The sequence below is a fragment of the Phacochoerus africanus genome, chromosome 6 (assembly GCF_016906955.1).
Source record: "Phacochoerus africanus isolate WHEZ1 chromosome 6, ROS_Pafr_v1, whole genome shotgun sequence".
In the NCBI taxonomy this organism is placed as follows: Eukaryota; Metazoa; Chordata; class Mammalia; order Artiodactyla; family Suidae; genus Phacochoerus; species Phacochoerus africanus.
Genome location: NC_062549.1, coordinates 52,249,538 through 52,271,673, shown reverse-complemented (window position 1 = coordinate 52,271,673; position 22,136 = coordinate 52,249,538). Strand labels below are relative to the sequence as shown.

The 22,136-nt window shown below is 34.2% G+C and overlaps 1 protein-coding gene and 1 pseudogene across 3 annotated transcripts in view; both read left to right on the top strand.

Moving 5' to 3' along the window:
• The window catches only part of RALYL (RALY RNA binding protein like), a 751,148-nt gene that overhangs the window by 573,528 nt on the left and 155,484 nt on the right, over nucleotides 1-22,136 (top strand). The window lies entirely within an intron of this gene.
• LOC125130022 (tigger transposable element-derived protein 1-like) lies at nucleotides 12,241-14,254 on the top strand (annotated as a pseudogene).

Here is a 22,136-nt window from a genome sequence, read left to right as displayed (position 1 = left end):
TTAAAATATTAATCCTAAGAAGTTAACCATATGCAAAAGAAGAAGGAAGAAAAATACATTCACATAATTTGTTACCTCCTGTTTGAAGTTTTAGCAGCTATCTGCTTTTAGTCACATGTCATAATTGTGACTCCAGGGAGTAGAAAAGATCTAGAGAAAACTGATAGAGGTATAATCAACTCCTAAAAGTCATTGCTTTTGATATGCACCAAGCATTTAAAGCAAGGAAATTCAGGAGTAATGGAACGTCTCCCAAGGGAAAATAATATATTCCCTAGGATAATACGTTACACGTTGGTCCTGGTGAAGTGTTACAGAGAATCAGACTGTCCTTCAGCAGTCAGATTAGGTTATCCATCAGGCTGACTTGCACCTATACAGTTTAAACCAGAAAAGAATAGACAGTTGCCCTAAATTCTGTGTGCTCCTAAGGGGAAAAAAATAATTGAAACCAGAAGTTAATGCTACTTATTGACCAAGTGAGATCATTGAATAACATTAAGCTTGGCATTATTCAATTTATCTTTCCTTTTCTGGTGCCTGATAGAGTTATTTCTCTTCTGCTATTTCCTGGCAATCCCAAGAAAATAAATTACAGTCACAGTACTAGTTTTTAAAATGTAGTCAATTATTTTTGTGGCACTTTTGATAGCTGTACCACTTGCTAACTTCAGACAAATTGACTGCAGGATTAATGTAATCATTTCTATGGAAAGCATTTCAAAGCTTTAAAATGACAGCATTCTAAAATAAGATAGTGATTCCCTGACATGGGATGAAGTGAAATGAAGTTTTCTTACTCTAGGTTCTTTCCTGTGTTCCAAAGGTCACTTTGCATTTGAGTCCTTCTCCTCACTTCTTCATTAGAAATAGTTTAGCCACAATGACTATCAGAAAATAAAAGATACTACCACAAGAAATGTCACCTTGCCTTCCCCTCACCAAGCTAAAAGTACCTCTTGTGGAAACACTGTCAATTTGTGCTTGGTATTTGAAGACAGATTGATCTAAGAAAATGGTTTCAACCTTTCAGTCACCAATTTTATTCTCTAGTCTGGAGAGTTACGGCATGATGTTTTAGAAGGTGGAATTATTTAGTCTGAAGAAGAAATTCCTGAGGAGTAATTGAATATCTTCAAGCTTATTATTTCAACTGTGTCATCTGACCACACTTTATCCTAAGCACTGCTGCAAAAAAAGGCAAAGACATAGACTGTCTAGAAATAAATACCTAGTACTTTTTTGGTCAACACGAAGAGAAAATTAGGTAGAGAAATGGTATTCAGTCTTAAAAGAAAATAAATTCTGATATATAAGACTACATGGATCAACCTTGAAGGCATTATGCTAAGTGAAACAAATCAGACAAATGTTGTATGATTCCATTTATATGAGGTAGCTAGAGAGGTCAAACTCATAGTAAAGGAAAATAAAATAGTGGTTTTCAGGGACTGAGGGTGGAGAGAGGGTGTAGAGAGTTATTGTTGAATGGGCATGAAGTTTCATTTGGTGAAGATGAAAAAATTCTAGAAATGGATGGTAGACATATGTACTCACTGCACCTGAACTGTGCACCTGTAAATCGTTAAAATGGTAAATTTTGTTATGTATATATATGTGTGTGTGTATATATATATAGATAGATAGATAGATACACATGAATGCATTGTATATACATACATGTTATCACAACTTTAAAAATAAAAGGAAAAACGGAGGAGATATTGAGAATTATGGGATAGAATGAATAAGAGCGGATTATTTCATTTGTTACTGCTCACTCTGCAACATCTGTAATTCTAAACTCACATCTTCCTCCAACTCCCCTGACCTCACAGATCCTGCCCCATTCTGGCTGGAGAAGTGCAGGGAAGAAAGCAGCTGGAGCCCCACTGTGTAAATAACAGACACAAAACAGATGTTGCTTGTTCTGCCTAAAAATGCTACTGGACTGAGCCAGATATTCTCTTGCTATTGCTTCTCTCCCCTTAAGTCCCAATGAAGCAAAGCAGGAAGCCATCCTTTAGGAGAGACAAGAATTTAAACCTATTCCAGACTGCTCAGAGAACCAACTGCTTGACCTTTGTGGGGAAGAAACTAGATTCCATTTAATTGCACAGTCTCATTTAAAACACACTTCGGCATGGGTATCTGTAAATTATTATTTGGGAACCACGCTTTGAAAACTGCCAGCTTGAATTACCCACAAAAAGTTCAAGGTCATTTAAGGTTTCTTAAAGGAGGGTCACTAATAGAAGGCCCAGAATTGCCTTCTATTTTGCTGGCACTGAGATTAGAAAAAATCATTTTTATTTAGAGAAACAGAGATCTTGGGATTTGTATCTGAATGGCGCTCCTGATTTAGACCTTTTTGTCTGTACTAGAGATGATGAACAATAAATGATGATATTAAACCTTGAAGTGCAAGCAGTACTTTTAAAACTGTGAATCGGTTCCAAGGTAGTTAATATACTAAAGAGTAATTTAAGCATAACAGGAATTGTGTTTGCATAAGTATAAGTTTCTCTAAGAAAAACAGTAGATGAACATAAAACATTCACCCACTTGAACCTATCCAAAGAGTAACACATAACCCCCACTCCAGACACACACACACACACACACAAACACACACACACTTCAAACATCTACCACTATGTTCACCAGTCAGTCACCTTAGTTCTTCCATACCTGGTGCTAAACATTCCCTATGATTTCAGATCATCCCCTTCCACTACTTCACATTAACTCACAAGCTGCAACCCTTCCACAGACAAGCATCACATCTTTATTCCAGTTAAAGTGCCGTATTTATTGTCCTGCTTGTGTGTTTCTTAATTGTTTAGCATATGTAAAGCTGTGCTACTATTTTAATTAGGATCTTTTTTTTAATATATCAGTGCTAAAGCATTTGAGTGCTGTGCAACAACCCACATTTTCCCACAAGCCCTGTGGTTTTTATTGTGCAATGTGGCATAGTACAGCAATTTTTAGGAACACACATGTGTTATAACAGAAGTGGCTCTCTTGGGTAAGTTGGGGTCACAAGATTTACTCTCCACTGTTTAGTAATGCAAGGAAAATGTGGCTTCTTAATTTTTCTACAACTACCCAATTTTCTTCATGAGGTTCCCATTTGCGAGGTACTGCATAGAATTTTACTTTCATGAGGTATCTCTTATTTATGCAAGTAATGCCCATCTGGAAACTCTACTTCCAGAATTCAATACAGAAACTGGCCAAAAACTCTGTAATTTTTTCTTTTCCTTCAACCTAGTCACTGATTTTTGATGTATATATCTCTTTGCTTACCTCCTACTTCTACCCCTATATTTTTCTTTCCACACCCCATGGGGTTAAAAGTGCATGTAATTTTGGGCCTGGAATTCTCTTACATATTATGCCTCTTCCAAAGGCAACTGGCCTCATGGTTCAAGCAGATTAGTTGTAGCAGTAGCTTCTCAAGGCTATGGAAGAAACTAAGATTGAGTCTACGGGGTATCTCTTGATATTGACTGACAAAGAGTGAAAGAATAGAGAAATTTCTTTTTAATCTCTCAACAAAGGCTGTCTTTCAAGAGTGTTTTCTAGCTTCAGACTCAAAAAAACCACACTCTGGATATCAAAACTTTGAAGTTGACCTTTTTTTCTCCTTGCATTCTGCAATAAGAATTTGAATCCAAGGCAATAGACACCTCCCACAGGATGGGGAAAGTCACTCAAAAGAAAATGTAAAATAATAATAATAATAATAATAATAATAATAAATTTTGTCAGCAAATACTAAGTCTGTCACAAGTATATGAACTTCTATTGAAAGAAAGAATGTACTTTAAAACATATACAGTATGAAACATTGGTAATGCTTAAGTACATTGAGAAAGAGCTTACCTTTTTTTCAAATTCTTTGATTCAAATAAGACAGTTTGGCTAAGAGTAATTTTCTACTCCAGAAAGAGGATACCAGTTTCCTCATCAGACCATAACCCAAGCACACTGTGTGATAAAAAGAAAATCAGAGCATCAGTCATGGACCATAAGGAGGAATCCTATGTACTTTTTATTTTATTGGACTATATCACCAAATACAACTCTTGGAAGGCATTCTTTCTCGTGGCTTGTATGTAGAAAAATAAATTCTATTTATTCCTGCATAAGAGATTGCATTAAAATGGTCTAGTGCTCCCGAAGATAGTGCGATAAGAAACCAGCTCCATACATTAAATTGAAGAAATATAGAGAAATTTGTCAATATACATGAATCTCATACAGTCAAAAATACTGCTCTTCAAAATAGTAAAATTTAATGTTCTTTCATTAATGTTCAAATTAATTCTATTTTAAGAAAATGAATTTCTCCGTATAGTTAATCCCTTTTACCAATACCTAATTATGTTACCTTGAACATTTATGACATTAAATATATAATTTTGGTACATCTGGTTCTCTCAATATTTTAAATGCCTAAAAGATAAGACATAAATCTAGCATGCATACTTCTTCTAAGTATATCTTATAAATATTATTAAGCTATAATTATTATTTCAAATACCTTAAGTAACATAGTTTAAAAAATTATACAATGCTATTCAGCAAAATATTTTTAAAGTTAACAAAAAGTAATAATGACGATTTAACTTATTTTTTTTTCCTCTTTTCAGGGCCTAAATATACTTAGGTGAGGAGAATGGAGTTTCTGTTGTAGTGAGACAGAATCCAAGATCATGATATAGTTATTTCTATCTTAATCACATATTTAAGCCCAAAGAAAAATGTTGGACCCCCCGTTCTCTCAGATTCTAACCAAGTTACAGTTACTCGAAAATTTTCTTGGAGTTAATTTCTATCTGCTTGGTCAAAAATAAAAGACAAATCCACATATTTCAGCTTAGAATTAGTTTTGAAAACTTAGTGAATCACTTTGTCACCTTTTCCATTGTATCTTGATCCCTTTAAACTGTTTTTAGCTCACTGAGTAGGGAAATATATTGCTGTAGTTACAGGTAACTTTCAACACTACTTGAATGAATTCGTCTAATCTCCTTACTGCCTGAGAGAATTTTGCTTTATTTTCAATTTTTTTCCCCTCTAACTCTTGGTCATAATCCAACAGAGTGTTTATTAACAGAAGCATATCTTTGCAAGTAGAAATGGTAAGTCTGGACTGGAATGTTAATCACAATTTACCCAATTGTCAAGTGGAATGTGCAGATTTAAGCCATTTTAGTATGAGCTTGAATAGTATTTGAATAGTATGGAAGAAGAGTAAGATAGGAAAGACTCAACCTAGATGAAAAATGAGAAGATCTAGTTCTAGCCTCACTGTCCTAATTAACCTTTAGAAAATATCTAAGACGATGATCTGAAGTTATCTGACTTACTTAAAAAACAGAGGAAGTGGTATCTTGTTTCAAATACCTGTTTTTAAATACAGGAGCTATGGCAGCAAAAAGTGATGTGCATTGTAAAGCATCTCTGTCTTAGATCAGCATTCTACATGAATGGACCACTTCAAATACAGTAACTTTGCATCCTGACTTCAAATTGTACTAAATCTAGTCCTTTGATCAGAATCTGGAATCTGCCATGTGGCTGAATGCAAATGTTTAATAATTAATAATATAGTAATATATAACCATAATCAAAAATTCCCAAATATTGTTCTTAATGTAAGACATTAGTATTTAATTTATAGATTATATTTTGATGTATTTGATCCAATGCATAATATTGAGCAGGCATTTTCTCCGGTTTTTCTCTTATCGCTTTTATGTCCTTTGCCTCCTTTCTATTTTCCTTGGCAATCTTCACTTGCCCTGACATCTGCTTCTCTGCAATTAACTTGCTCATTTTAGGTTTTGGTACTCTCTGAAAAGAGAATTCTATGTAATGGCAGCAGCATTGCTCTGAGAATTGAACTGCACAATACGTTAAACTCCCTATTGTCTTATAACTAGTTAAGTGAGGCAGTAAAGTTAAAAAAATTATATCCCAAATGTTCAAAGAAATGTAGATTGAAATCTAGATATGAGAATTCTTCTTTCCATAACAGATAATGGGAGTTAAAAGAAAATAAATATTATTACCTTTTTGCAATGCTTCTTACCTGAACCACTACCATTGTTTATAGCCCTTTCATTTTTCATCAACACATATTAATAGTCTTAACTTATCTCGCTCTCTGATATATTTGCTTCTAAAACTTTAGTACAGAATTATGCTTAAAACTTTGCCTTAAGCATAATTTCAAATTACCCTTCTTTCGAGTGCTGTATTCATTTATTTTACAAACCATTTTGAGCACCTACTATGTGCTGAGAAACTGTTAGGTACTGTCTCTTAGGGGAAGTCACCAGTAAATATCATGATTTACATAGTATGAGAAAGGTAAACCCAAACAGCATAAACAAAGGAACTTGACCAAGGAGTCAGGAAAAATTGGCCTCGAGAAGTGAATGCTAAACTGAATTTTAAACCAGTCAGGCAAAAATTCACAAGGCATAAATTGGCAAGAGAAAGGACATAGCATCTCTGAGCAGCTACATAGCATCTACAATATAATACATAAAAGCCTTTTTATCCAACATGTCAAGACTATTTGTTAGTTAAATAGTTAAAGAAAAGAATCATTTAAAGAATGTATACATGTATGTGAAACTGGGTCACCATGCTGTACAGTAGGAAAAAAAATTGTACTGGGGAAATAACAATAAAAATTTTAAAAAAACCCCACAAAAACAACAAAATAAATAAAACATGACACATCAATACTATATTAGTTGAATAACTATTAAGTAACTATAACAAAATGCAGGGCTTTTAATGAGGTAGAAATTACTTTCACACATTAAAGTCTGAACACAAGCTACCTGTGACTGATATGGTAGCTTGTGGTGAGACATGGGCACATTCTGTCTTGTTATGATTTTGCTCTTGCAATGTTGCCCTTCTGCTCTTACTTGAAGATGGTCAACCAGCCATTCCATCCAATAGGGAGCATCTGTGATCCATCTGCTCTATGCCCCTCTCTTTACCCTGCACTCATATGGCTCCTATGTGATGAGAGATGAGGGACTCTAGCCATCATCTTCTTACATACCTGACGTTTGAAATGTGTCAATGTGTTAGTCTTTTTGTGGCCATATCATTCTACTTTTAGCCTATTTTATGTGATCAGGATAAGTGTGAGTGACAACCTAAGCAGGCTCCATTGATAAGGAGTTTGGTCTCTGATGAGACCAGGTCTTTGACCTGATACCTAGTTGGTGGCATTATGCCAAAGTATTCTGATGTGTGCCTCTTTTTGTCCCCAGATTGAGGCAATTTCAGACAGGCCAATGGATGCAGATCCCAACTTCCCTCCATGGATAGCTCATCCTTTGTGCCAGTGGCACAAAATAAACTGGATTTGAATTATGAAAGCAAAGAGGTGATTATTCTTCTCCTCTAATTGACCATCCCACTTTACCTTCTCCCAAGTTCCCTTTCTCCTTTGCAGATAGCACCAGGAAGATAAGACAAGCTGAGTGATTCAGTAGACATTCAATGGCAAAGCCATCAGCAGTCCTTTCATGTTAAAATCATTACATTTTGTGAGTGATTTTCTTGAGATCTCTGCTCTTGGCTTCAGAGATGTGCTGAAATTGGGTAGCATTCTCTCCTTTCTCAATGTGAAGAGGGAAGGAGAGGTACTGCGCACTCCAAAAAGGCAACTGTCCTCATTCCAATATCTCTTCTTTTATTGAATGAGGGACAGAGGGATAAGGAAAAAAGAGGAGTGATAGGTAGCACCTCCCAATAGGCATGGGGAGATGGATGACAATAAAAATAAGAAAAAGCAATAAGCCAGCCACTGATATATTATATGCCAGTCACTTTAAGAATTTTATGAATTTTTACTCATTCACTTAATTACTTCCCAGATCACTGTAAGGTAGTACAATTTTTTTTTGATGGATCAGATTGGTAATTTTCCCAAGTTTCCAGTCCAGTGAGTATTGGAGCTAGAATTTCATCTCAGGCAGCCTTGTTCCTGAGCCTGGTGCCATGACCAGATAGGACTATATTGATGCTCAGGCACCATAGGACATTGAGGTTCAACTGTCAAGATAACCAGAGTGAGAATACACAATTTGAAGTTTCTGTTGGAACTTGGCAGAGAGGAAATGGATTGGGATAAAATGCTGATGTAGCCAAAGAAGTCCTATCTCCTGCAGTCAGGCACTGTGTCTCCCAAACCACGTAACTGTCTTTTTGTGGAGACATTAGAAACCATTGTTGACCCCCTGTCAATCTTTGCTGTCACACCTACACACGTGAATAACATGCTGTCAACAGAAGCATCTTCTCAGGCATCAAAGACACGGATTTATAGCAATTGCTTTAAATCTCAATGGTCCTCTCCTTTTATATTTACTGTATCACTGTGTCCACATGTCTTAACAAATGCTGTGATCATGAATAAACTGGACTCCTTTTCTGTATTGCTATGTCAAACTGAAATATTTGAATATTTTCTGGATAGAAGTGGCCAACTGTTGTTTTTATTGAAATAGATTTTCATAACGGTTGAATTAGTGAGTACATGTATGAGTTCTGTCTGTATAAAACTGAGTCTTTAAGAAAGAGAAAATAAGCTAACTTATATTGGCTTTTAATATTGAACTGCCCATATTTTACATATTAACACAAAGATAATAATGGAATTATGTGGCCACAGTCGAAAGCCAAAAAGATTCTAGTTCCCTAATATTTTGACTGTGTAATCTACTTAGTTTAATCATTCTTTGCTGGAAATGTTTTGTGACTTGACAGCTGTTATTTAAAAAAAAGTAAAATATGGCATATTATAAAAAAAAACAACCTCTTACTGAGTATTCTTGACACTTGACAATGCCATTAAGCTAAAAGTATTGAAGTTAGAGTTTTAAATCATGTGAGCTGTGGTTAAGCTGAGTGTTTCCAAAAAGGTTTATAGAAAAGTTGTAATTTATTACCATGAACACATAGAGGTAACCTACTTTTTCTGTTACGTTTTGAGATTGTAATATACACATAAAGTGCAAAGGACATACATAATCTGCACCAATGTTCTGTGGATTTTTATTACCCACATGGTATGCACAACCCCCCCCAAGGAACGCAATAGGGATATTGAAATATGAAATGATTAAAATGTTTCAGACAAGTTTTCAGATGCCTAATTTCTAAGAAACAAAAGAAGCAGAATAAAGCAAATAAGAGAGGTAAGAAAGAAATAGAGCAATACCAATTTATTTGTAGGCAACCTTCAAAATGAAGGGAAAAGACTATGGAAGCAGCACACAAAACTTACCTGAACAACATTCACAGAATCATGAAGGGCATGTAAAAGTCTCTTTGGTGGTTCCTTGTCCTTTCCCATAGACAGAAGCTTAAACATGCTAAAACATTTCTAATGACAATTACATCCTAGTCACAAACCACACCTACACCTGAAAAATGTTTGCTTTGTCAGCATTAAATCATCACCTTTCTGAGAATAAATATTGCTGTCTTAATGCTAATTTGTGTACATATTTTAGGAACTTTCTCTCTTCCCAACAACTATATTAACATAATAATTTATACAGCATCACCTGCTGATCCTGGAGCTCCACTCTGAGGAGGAATGCAGTTGTGCATAATTAATTATATTCATATTTTAATATTCATATTGCTGATGACGTTTTCTTGCCATGATTTATTGTCTAAGCCTTATATGCAAATCAAAGACATAATGAAAAGGCAGTTCTGTTTTTTCTTTAGCAGAACTAATTCATTTGTAAATGAGCATATTTTCTTTTAAATAATGAAAGCATATTTTGATTATGCTTTGAATAAAATCACAATTACTCTTTCTTTTTTAAAATGTACAAAAATTACTTTTTTTCTTTGTCAGTTTCTTACTTGATTTAGGGACAGTGAATATAAACTCAACCATTCTTATATGAAATTCCCTAAGGTGGTATACCTTGTCCCCCTCTTAATTTAGCAGTGATAAAATATATGTTGATAAACTAACAAGGAAAATTTATATTAAGGAAGAAAAGTACTTCTGAGAAATAGAATTCCATGTCCTCTATGTAGGAATATGGAGCTAATTTATTTTTGCTGAATATGAGTAGAATTTAGAAATATTTTTAATACATAAATAGCGGACTGTAGCCTGTAAAATAAACTCAAATCAGATGTAATATCTAATATTACTGTAGAGGTTGAGGATATAACAAAATAAAAATGCATAATCTCTATCCACTAGAAATCTCTTTAGGTGTTAGTTTTAAAGGCAAAACTACTATGATTTCACAGAGAAGATAATAATGAATACTGTTTTATGTAAAAGAACAATTTTCCCTACTGCAACTTCTAGGTAGGGAAATTCATTCAACCTCAACATAAATCCTCAGAATGCAGTCTGTGTATCTCCTTTGTATTTGTACAAGGAGATGATTAATATAGACGTCAATATTTAAACTAGCCTTGGGGAATAATATTTTAACAATGCATGAGCAATGGATTTGATTAAATAACATGTCATTTAAAAGAAGTTATAAGGACAGAACTTGTAATCTAAGTGTTGGTAAATTTAAAATAGAGGATGAGGAGAGAACCTGGCTATGTGTCATGTAGTAAGTATAGTGTGGCTAGTACATATATTTCCTTAGCAGAGACAAATTACACTCATAACAGGAAAAAAGAGATGCTGTATTTCAATAAGCATATTCAATTTGAAATTCAATTTAAGAGTATTATGAAGTTAAATGACTATTTTCTTTAGTTAATGGATATAGATGTATATATTTTTAGGCTGGAAAATCATTAAACTTTGTAAATTAGAGCCTGGAGAATATTTCTATAAAGCAAAGTATAAAATCCATTAATTAATCTCAGTTTATGACACGCTTTGTTCCATTAAAAATAGACTTCAAGGGAAAAGTAAAATGCAAGAGAAGAAAGAACAGAGGAAAAAACTGGAGGTTAATTGCCTTAGTTGATCCTCACAGTAGTTTTGACAGCACTTATCCATTAAAATATGTATAAAAATAGATGATTGTATGCTTAGTGAAACAGTATTTTGAGAAATTTTATTCCCAAAGTTGAGGTTTTAATTCCATTTTTAATCTGAATAAAAGCTGATTAAATTATATTTATAAAACGTCAGGTTTTGTATGTGTACACAGTTACATTAAAAATATTGGAAGTTTTTCTCATAACTTTCCAATGCAATATACACATTCACATCACTCACCTAATCAGTATTTTTTTTTTCCCTTTTCTTCTTCCTTTCTCTTCTGGTAGCTAAATAAGAATGTTAGAGTAATTCTGTTAGCTATAGATCACTACCTGACAAGTTATCTCAAAGCCTCATAACCTGAAATAATAAACATTGACTATTTCACCATTTCTGTGCATCAGGAGTCTGTGAGCAGCTTACCTGGATGGTGCTGGTTTAGAGTCTCTCACAAGGCTTCCATCAAGGTGTTTATTGGCTGGGGGAAGAAAGCCTTCCAAGTTCATCCACATGGCTGCTGGTAGAGCTTTGTTCTGCACTATGTGGCCTCTCCATAGGGATACTGATGACATGGCAGCCAGCTACCTCAGAAAGGGAAGAAACCCAAGAGACACAGTCTTTTATAACATAATCTAAGGAGTGACATCCCATTTTCTGCTACCTTCTATTTATTAGAAGTGAGTCACATTCTATTCATTAGAAGTAAGTCCCACCAATACTCATTCAGAGGTGAATTGCGTTCTATTTCTTGAAGGAAATGGTATTATATTACTTTTCTACTGCTGCTATAACAAATTATAGGCATACTTTGTTTTATTGCACTTTACTTTATTGCACTTTGCAGATATTTCATTTTGGGTTTTTTTACAAGTTGAAATTTTGTGGCAACCCTGAATCAAGCAAGTCACTTTTAAACAGCATTTGTGACATGTCTGTATGTGACATTTTGGTATTATTGCAATATTTCCAACTGTTTTCATTATTTATTTGTTCTGGTGATTTGTGATCAGAGATACTTGATGTTAGTATTATAAATTTGGGGGGCACCAGGAACTGTGCCCATCTAAGGTGACAAACTTAATCAATAAATGTTGTATGTGTTTTCAATGCTCCACTAAGCAGCCATTTCCCCATCTCTCTACTTCTTCTCAGGCCTCCCTATTTCCTGAGACACAACAATCGAAATTAGGCAAATTAATGACCCTACAATGGCCTCTAAGTGTTCAAGTGAAAGGAAGAGTCTCAAGTCCTTCACTTTAAATCAAAAGCTAGAAATGGTTGATCCTAGAGAGGAATGGTTGTCTATCTCAAAAGTTGAGACAGACAAAACCTAGGGCTCTTGCACCAAACAGTTAGCCAGGTTGTGAATGCAAAGGAAAAGTTCTTGAAAGAAATTGTAAGTACTATTCCAATAAACACACAAATGATAAGAAAATAAAACAGCCTTATTGCTGATATGGAGACAGTTTAATTGTTCTGGAAAGAAGATCAAACCAGCCACAACATGCCCTTAAGTCAAAGCCTCATCTAGAGCTAGGCCCTAACTTTCTTCAAGTCTATGAAGACTGAGAGATTTAAGGAAGATGCAGGGAAAAAAAAAGGTCGAATTACAAAGATTCATGAGATTTAAGGAAAGAAACCATCTCTGTAACATCAAAGTGCAAGATGAAGCAGCAAAGGCTGATGTAGAAGTTGCAGAAATGTATCCAAAAGTTCTAGCTAAAATAATTAATGGTGTGAGCCACAATGGAGGGAGTGGGATGTATTGGGAATTTGGGATTAATAGATGCAAACTATTGCCTTTAGAATGGATAAGCAATGAGATCCTGCTGTGTAGCACTGGGAACTACATGTAGTCACTTATGATGGAGCATGATAATGTGAGAAAAAAGAATGTGCACATGTATGTGTAACTGGGTCACCTTGCTGTACAGTACAAAATTGACAACACTGTAAACCGGCTACAATAGAAAAAATAAAAATCATTATAAATGAAAAAAATAAAAAGTAAATAAAATAACTAATGGTGGTGGCTACACAAAACAGATGTTCAATATAGATAAAACAGCCATTATTGGAAGATGATGCCATTTAGGACTTGCACAGCAAGAGAATAGAAGCCAATACCTGGTTTCAAATCTGAATCTTTTATTGGGGCTAATACAGCTGGTGATTTTAAGTTAAAGCCAATACTTATGTACTATTCTGAAAATCCTGGGGCCATTAAGAATTATGCTAAATCTACTCTACTTTCTCCCTATAAATGAAACAACGAAGCCTAGATGACAGTGCATATGCTTAGAACATGATTTGCTGAGTATTTTAAGCCCATTGTTGAGACTTACTGCTCAGGAAAAAAAAAATTCCTTTCAAAATATTACTGCTCATTGACAGTGAACCTGGTCACCCAAGAGCTCAAATGAAGATGTATGGTGAGATTAATGTTGTTTTCATGCCTGCTAACATAACATCCATTCTGAAACCTATGGGTTAAGGAGTAATTTCAATTTTCCAGTCTTATCACTTAAAAAATACACTTTGGAAAGCTATCCAAATCATAGATAGAGATTCCTCTGATGGATCTGGACAAAGTAGATGGAAAACCTTCTGGAAAATATTCATCATTCTAAATGACATTAAGAACATTCTTGATTCATGGGAAGAGATAAAAATATCAACATTAACAGGATTTTGGAACAAGCTGATTCCAACTTTCATGTATGACTTGAAGGGGTTGAAGACTTCAGTGGAGGAAGTAACTGCAGATATGGTAAAAAATACCTAGAGTATTCGAATTAGAAGTGGAGTCTGAAAATGTAGCTGAATTGCTGTAATCTCATGATAAAACTTTAATGGATCTAGAATTGTTTCTTAAGGATGAGCAAAGAAAATGGTCTCTTGAATCAGAATCTACTCCTGGTAAAGATGTTGTGAAGGTCTCTGAAATGACAGCAAAGTATTTAGAATATCACATAAACTTCATGAAGTAGCAAGAAGGTTTGGAGGACTGACTCCAATTTTGAAAGAAGTTCTGCTATGGGTAAAATACTATTAATCAGCTTTGTATTCTACAGGAAGAGTCAATCAATGCGGCAAGTTTTCTTGTCTTATTTTAATTACCACAGCCACCCCAGCTTTAGAACCACCACCCTGATTGGTCAGCAGCCATCAATATCAAGCCAAGCAAAAATATTACCACTCGTTGAAGGCTCAGATAGATGATGGTTAGAAATTTTTAGAGATAGAGTATATTTATATTAAGGAATGTATATTTTTGGACATAATGCTATTGCACATTTAATAAACCATAGTATAGTATAAACACAAATTTTATAGGCACTGGGAAACAAAAAACCTCATGTAACTCATTTTCATACAATATTAACTTTATTGTAGCAGTCTGGAACTGAATCCATACTATTTCTGAAGCATACTATTAACTTAGAAAATTAAAACAATATAAATTTATTATCTTAGAGCTCTGTAGGTCTGAAATTGAGCACATGTCTCACTGGGTAAAAGTAAATGTGTCAGCTGGACATTGTGCTTCTTGGAGACTCTTGGGAAGAATCTGTCTCCTTGTCTTTTCTAGTTTCTAGAGTCTTGCCATATTTCTCTACCCATAATCCCCTTCTTCCATCTCCAAAGCCAGCAATAGTGAATTGGGTCCTTCTCACTCTGCATCGCTCAGACTTTTGTTTCTTCTTATTTCTTCCAAATTTAAGGACCATTGTGAATGCCCTGGGCCCACCCAGATAATAGAGGATAATCTCCCTATTTTAAAATCATCTTAATTCCCCTTTGCTATGTAATGTAACATATTCATAGGTTCTGGGACTTAGGGCATGCATGCCTTTAGGGGACTATTTTTCAGACTACTATATATTTTTTAAGCTACCACACTAAACAATCACTATCAAATAATTCCCCTAGAATCTGCCTCCTCCCCAAAAACATGCACTCAAGACCTGTCCCTTAAAAATATTCATCAAAACTATAATGAGGGATCACCTCACACCAGTCACTATAACTGTCTTCAAAAAGTCTACAAATAATAAATGCAGGAAAAGATGTAGAGAAAAAGGGACCCTTTTATACTGTTGATAGGGATGTAAATTGATACAACCACCATGGAGAACAGTATGGATGTTTCTTAAAATACTAAAATGGAGTTATGATCTAGCGATCCCACTCCTGAGCATATATCCAGAGAAAACCATGACTTGAAAAGACACATGACGTTCAATGTTCATTGAAGCACTATATACAATAGCCAAGACATGTAAACAACCTAAATGCACATTGACAGAGGAGTGGATAAAGAAGATGTGGTACATATACACAATGGAATATTACTCAGTTGTTAAAAAGACTAAAATGTATAATGCCATTTGAAGCAAAATGGATGGACCTAGAGATTATCATACTAAGTGAAGTAAGGCTGACAGTGAAATAAAAATATCATATGACATTGCTTATATATGGAATCTTTAAAAATGATACAAATGAACTTATTTACAAAACAGAAATAGATTCATAGGTAAAGAAAGCAAACTTATTTATGGTCACTAAAGGGGAAGGGGAGGAGGGATTAACATATGCACACTACTATATATAAAATAGATAATAAAGACCTACTATATAGCACAGGGAACAATGCTCAATATCTTATAATAACCTATAAGAGGAAAGAATATGAAAAAGAATGTATATGACTAAATTGCCTTATTGTACACCTGAAACTAACACATTATTATAAATCAGCTACACATCACTAAAAAATAAAACTGAGAAAAACAAAAAAAAATCACTAACCCAGTTGCAAGCTATCTGCACCAGCCATTTAATATCCAATGGAGATAAACATCCCTACCTTTCTTTTTCTCAATCACTTGTGGTTGCCAAGAGCAGTAGAAAAAAATTTCTACCCTTAAATCAGGAGCAGATAATTGGGTGTAGTCTTAGAAAGATACCACTGGATTCAGAAAGAATGTAGTTTAAATGTGAATTTTGCCAGAATACAGGCTGAGTAATCTTATGCAAATTATGGTCTCTCTTGCTTAAGGTTTAACTACTGGTAAAATGGGGAAAGCATTATTAAATATTGCGTAGAAAATGTATATTTAGTTTATAATTCAGAACCTTATTAGTTAGTCTTCTCTGTTGTCCAAAATGGAGTATATTTTTATAAAATGACTACTATTGACCTCACTATGTATCTGTGATGTTAAATTTTTCCTCTAGTGTCCATAAGTCACTAATAAACAATATTACTTTAAAGCCATATACTAAACATTCCACCAATTATTTATAAGTCTGAACCCCTGAGAATCGAGAATTCCCTTTTGAGGGAAAAATTGAAATCAGGAGCTATCATACAACCCAGCAATTCTACTGTGTATTTATCCAAAGGAAACAAAGACATAACTCGAAAATATTTATTGTACCTCTATTTCATGGCACCATTTTTTATAGTTGCCAAGATATGAAACAACCTCAATATCAGTGGATGAATGGATAAAGAAAATGTATATAAATACGTGTGTGTATATATATATAAAATGAATATTATTCAGCCATAAAAAGAAGGAAATTCTGCCATTTATGACGACATGGGTGGAATTAGAGGGCATTATGCTCAGTGAAATAAGTCAGAGAAGGAGTTCCTATCGTGGCTCGGTGGAAACGTGTCTGACTAGCATCCATAAGGACACATGTTAGATCCCTGGCCTTGTTCAGTGGGTAATGGATCTGGTGTTGCCATGAGCTGTGGTGTAGGTCACAGATGCGGCTCAGATCTGGTGTTGCTGTGCCTGTGGCACAGGCCGGTAGCTGTAGCTGTAGCTCCGATTAGACCCCTAGCCTGGGAAACTCCATGTGCCATGGGTTCAGCCCTAAAAAGTCAAAAAAAAAAAAGAAGAAAGAAAGAAAGAAAGAAAGAAAGAAAGAAAGAAAGAAAGAAAGAAAGAAAGAAAGAAAGAAAGAAAGAAAGAAAGAAAGAAAGTCAGAGAAATAAAAGTAGCCTATGATATCACCTATGTGTGGAATCCAGGGGAAAAAACTAAGCAAGCTCACAGATACAGAGAAAAGATTGATGATTGCCAGAGGTGGGGGAGTGGAGGGTCAGCAAAATAGGTAATGGTGGTCAAAAGGTACAAACTTCCAATTTAAAAATATATAAGTCATTGGGAATGTAAATTACAGCATGGTGACTGTAGTTAATAGTACTATATTGTATACTTGAAAGTTGTTAAGAGAGTAGATATTCAAAGTTCTCATCATAAGAAAAAAAAATTTAAGTATTTATGGTGACATGTGTTCATTAAACTTGTGATGATCATTTTGTAATATAAATATATATATCAAATCATTATGTGGTACACTTGAAACTATTACAATGTTATATGTCAGTTACACATCAATTAAAAATAAATTTTAATTCATTGTATTTTGAGGTGAAATTAGTACATAACATACATAAGTTTCAGGTGTATGATATTATGATTAGACATCTGTGTTCATTATAGAGTGATCATCACCCAAAGTCTAGTTACCATCCATCTCCTTACACTGAACCCCCTTCACCCACTTCATGCACCCCCCCTGGCCTTTCCCCCTTCGGTAACCACTAATCTACTTTCTATGTCTATGAGTTTCTGCATTGTCTTGTTTGTTCATTTTTTAAGGATTTTTAAATTTTTTTTTTCTTTTTGCTGATCTGTCTGGGCAATTTCCATTGCTTTGCCTTCCAGCCCAATAATCAATCTTCTGCTTCATCCAGTCTGCTGTTGAAACCTTCTAAGATATTTTTCAGTTTAGCTGTCATAGTCTTCAGTTCTGAAACTTGTCCTTGGAACTTTCTTATATTTTCTATGTCTTTGTTGAAAATCTCGCCATGTTTCTCAATCTGTATCTGAATTTGGTGAGCATCTTTAAGACCATTACTTCGAACTCTCCTTAGGTAAATTTCTTTCTTCATTTTATTAATGTCTTCTTATGAAGTTTTGTCATGTTCTTTTGTTCAAAATATATTCTCTGTCTCTTCATCTGCCTGATTCTCTGCATTTATTTCTATATTTAAGATGAATCTTCAGTCTTGAAGGAGTAGTCAATGGAAGACTAGGGGTGTGTTTTGGTCTCCTGTCTGCAGTGCCTCTCTTTGCAGTAGCCTACCATCTGTCTCTTTGATTGTTTCAGTCTTATGGAGTCCAGAAATGCCAGGCTTTCAAGGGCATCCTCTGTGAACAGCATGCATAATGCACACCTTCCAGATCTGGTAGCATGGGGACTGCAGAAAACAGTGCCAGCCCATCTATCAAGTCTTTTGGGGCAGAGGCTATGGTGAATGGCCTGAATTCACCTGAGGCAAGCCTGTCCACCAGGTCTGGTAGGAATAACAATTTCTTTTGAGGAATCACATATTGTCCTGGCTTCCCATCTTCTGGGCAATTTCTAGCAATTATAATTATTCCAAACTCCTTTTAATAAAAATGATTAATTATTTTAAATCTTAATAGGCTACAAGCTAATTTGTTTATGTGCCTTTAGATGTTTATTTTAAAATTAAAACCCTTATTGCTGTCTTCTCAGTGACAACTATAAAATTGATAATATTATATGTGAGTGGTATTTTTAATTTACTTAAAAATTCAACATTGAAGATAAAATTATGTGACTTTTGCAGTGATAATATGAATACACTTGGGTTAAAACACAGCATGGTGGTAAATATAATGTTCTTAGTAAATTAGGATATCTATGGAGCAGAAATGTATTTGTAGTTGGTTATGTTATATAAATAATTCATGATTGTACCAAACAAGCTGCGATATCTTACTAATTTATACAAACTGAGCTGTATCACATTTTATAATTTTTTTATGTTTATACAGTCAGAAAACAAAGCTACAAATTTTTGGTGATGAATTTTATTTTGAATTAAAAAGACAACATTGGTATATTATCACATAATCTCTCTTTGCTACTATCATCAATTGAATTTTAGAAATGTTTGAGTTCTTGAAGAACTACTTTGCAAATCTCTAAATTTTGCTTACACCCTGTTCAAAATGAGTTGGAAATCTCTAATCAAAATGTTCAAAATTCAAATTTTGAAGTTTTTAAAGAATTTCAATTATTAAAAGAAAATCTTATAAATGAAAAGACAAATTAATTCTTGCAAAAGCAAGGTCTAGAGTAAATAAATTAAACAATGAAAGTCCAAAAGGTATACAAGGTTTAATTTTGATTTTCTAATAATGCCTTGAAATAACTTAACTTGAAGGAATAGATTTTTCATGGAGTTTCTATTTATAAATAGATACCAGAATGAAATGAAATTGAGAATGCCTGTGGTTGTATGGTATCTACATTTGCTAAGACAATCAAAAGAATATTAAGACATTTTGGACAAGTTTTATCTTATAAAAATATGTTAAGAAAAGTTCTCTGTGATCAGAAGTAAAATGACAGTACCTCTGAAAATATTTAGCTAATATATTTCCACACATCAATATAATAGAATTGAGGGTATTTCTGACTTATAATTATCTCTAAGTTTATTATTTTCCTCAGTACTTTGGAAATATTTTCTTAATTATAATATTATATTTACAAAGCAGAATCATTTTAAAGTGCCAAAAATTTCAAAATATTAATGGTAAAATGTAACTCTGAAGACTTGACAAATCTTATGAAAAATTTTAAATAAAATAATTGAAAAACAAATTTTACAGAAAAATGCAATTGACACAGTATATGAGATGATCAAGCCAAATAAAATGATCAAAGCACCATGGAAAATTGCTCAGTCTCTGTATGTTTAACATTCAGATGATAACATAAATTTCTTTTTGTTTTGCTTTATTCTAAATAGATTAAAAGAATTTTTTAAAATCATTTTTGATTATCAATCTTTACTATCAATCTTTATAGATATAATAAGCTAATTTGTTGGTCAGTTAAATAAATCTTCAAAATTATACAATTTCAATAATTTTAAGGTGCTATTTACACTCAAAAATGACCCATTTAGGATTCCCTCATGGATCAGTGGGTTAGGGATCCATTGCTGTCACTGCTGTGGCTTTGGTTACCTCTTCAGTGCAGGTTTGATTCCTGGCCTGGGAACTTAAGAATACTGCAGGTGCAGCCAAGAAAAAAAAATGACCCATTTAGATACTAAATTGTATGTTCACTGTTACTAAAACTTTTCATGACTCTGCTTTTTACCTTCAACAGCCATGTTGAGCCCTGGATGTTCAAATAATATATTCACTAATTCAGAAATTAAGTCATTTATATATTCCACACACACTTAATATGCCCCATCTACTAGCCAAATATTCTAAGTGCTTTGAATATATTTATGAACAAAATAGACAAAAATCTCTGTCTCACGGAACAAACATTTTAACGTGGGGTGAAGGGTGGTTCACCTAGCAATAAACAATGGATAAAATAAATAAATAAATTGTATCAAATTTTCAGAGATGATAAATGCTTTGGAAAACAAAAGTGAAAATAGGGTAATAGGGATCCTGAGTGTGAGGAGTGTAGGGGAGTGAAATGCCACAATATTAAATAGATGAGAAGGTGACATTTGGGCAAAGATTTGAAGGGACTGGCAGAAAGGAAGCTGGAGAGAGATAGCAGATAAAGCAAAGGACATGTGTGTACCTGGCCTCCTTGAAAAAGAGCAGGGAGCCCAGTGTAGCGGAGGAGAAGATGTGGAGGGCAAGAGAGGGAATGTGGCTGAATAGAGAGAAAATGATACAGGTGGAATAATTTTAGTAACTTCTAAACATTTTTCCTCAGCAGTATCTAGGATTTTTATCTGATTAAACCCTGTGTGTTCTTTTCTTTACCTTAGCTTAGCTTTGCTATTCTGTATCAGATATCCCATTTCTTTCCAGTTTTTGGTGAAGGATCTTAGATTCTTTGTATTAGCTTGCTTTCTTGCTCTGATTACAGGTTTGTATTCTTGGTCAAACAGCTCTCTGAAATTTTGTTTTCTCATGTAATTTTTAACGGTACATTTTAATTTCATGGTTTTCTACTTTATGTATCCTCATGGAGACTTTATGAAAGGATGATCTCTTTGGCAAATAAAATTATGAAATATTTTAGTAGTTTGTTAATAAATTATATGTCTTGTCGAAAGCAATAGATTTACTTAATTGAAATTCAGACTTTATCTATAGAACATATTTGTTTGGATGAGAATTCCTTAGCACCACTACTTAAGAGCTAAGTTACTTTGTGCAAAAATGTATACTTTCTCAACGTCAGTTTGTATAAATGGGGATTGACAATAGGACTCATGGCCCAAGATGATTGTGAAAAGCATGTTTTAATGGGAATGAAAACATGATCGACTGTGAAATGATATGCAAATACTAGGAACTATTATCATCACCAAAGATGATGTTAAGTTAGCATTATTACATTCTAAGCCTTTAGACAAGAATTTTTCAAATTTTTTCCCTAAAGGTGTTATTTTTATGTTCAGGATTCTTATTACTTTCTTTTCTAAATACTTTTTAAAAATTCTTAAAAGAGGGAGTTCCCGTCATGGCGCAGTGGTTAACGAATCTGACTAGGAACCATGAGGTTGCAGGTTCGATACCTGGCCTTGCTCAGTGGGTTAAGGATCTGGCGTTGCCATGAGCTGGGGTGTAGGTAGCAGATGTGGCTCAGATGCCGCGTTGCTGTGGCTCTGGCGTAGGCCGGAGGCTATAGCTCTGATTAGACCCCTAGCCTGGAAATATCCATATGCAAGGAAGCAGCTCAAAGAAAAAGGCAAAAAGACAAAAAAGAAAAAAAAAATCTTAAAAGATAATTGAAGGAAGGGATTTAAGCTAAATGTGTTATATAGCATGTGTCTTGAAATTCAGAGTGGCTAGCAAATACCTGGGTGCCTTGTTAAAATGCAGATTCTGGTTCATTAGGTCTAGGGTAAAAGCTGGATTCTGCATTTCTCACAGTTTCCTACATGATACAGTTGCTGCTTATCTGCCAACCAAATTTTGAGTATTGGAGTTATATACTACTCTCCACATAAAATGAGTTTAACTACCTAAAATTAGCTTTGGCATGTCATCAT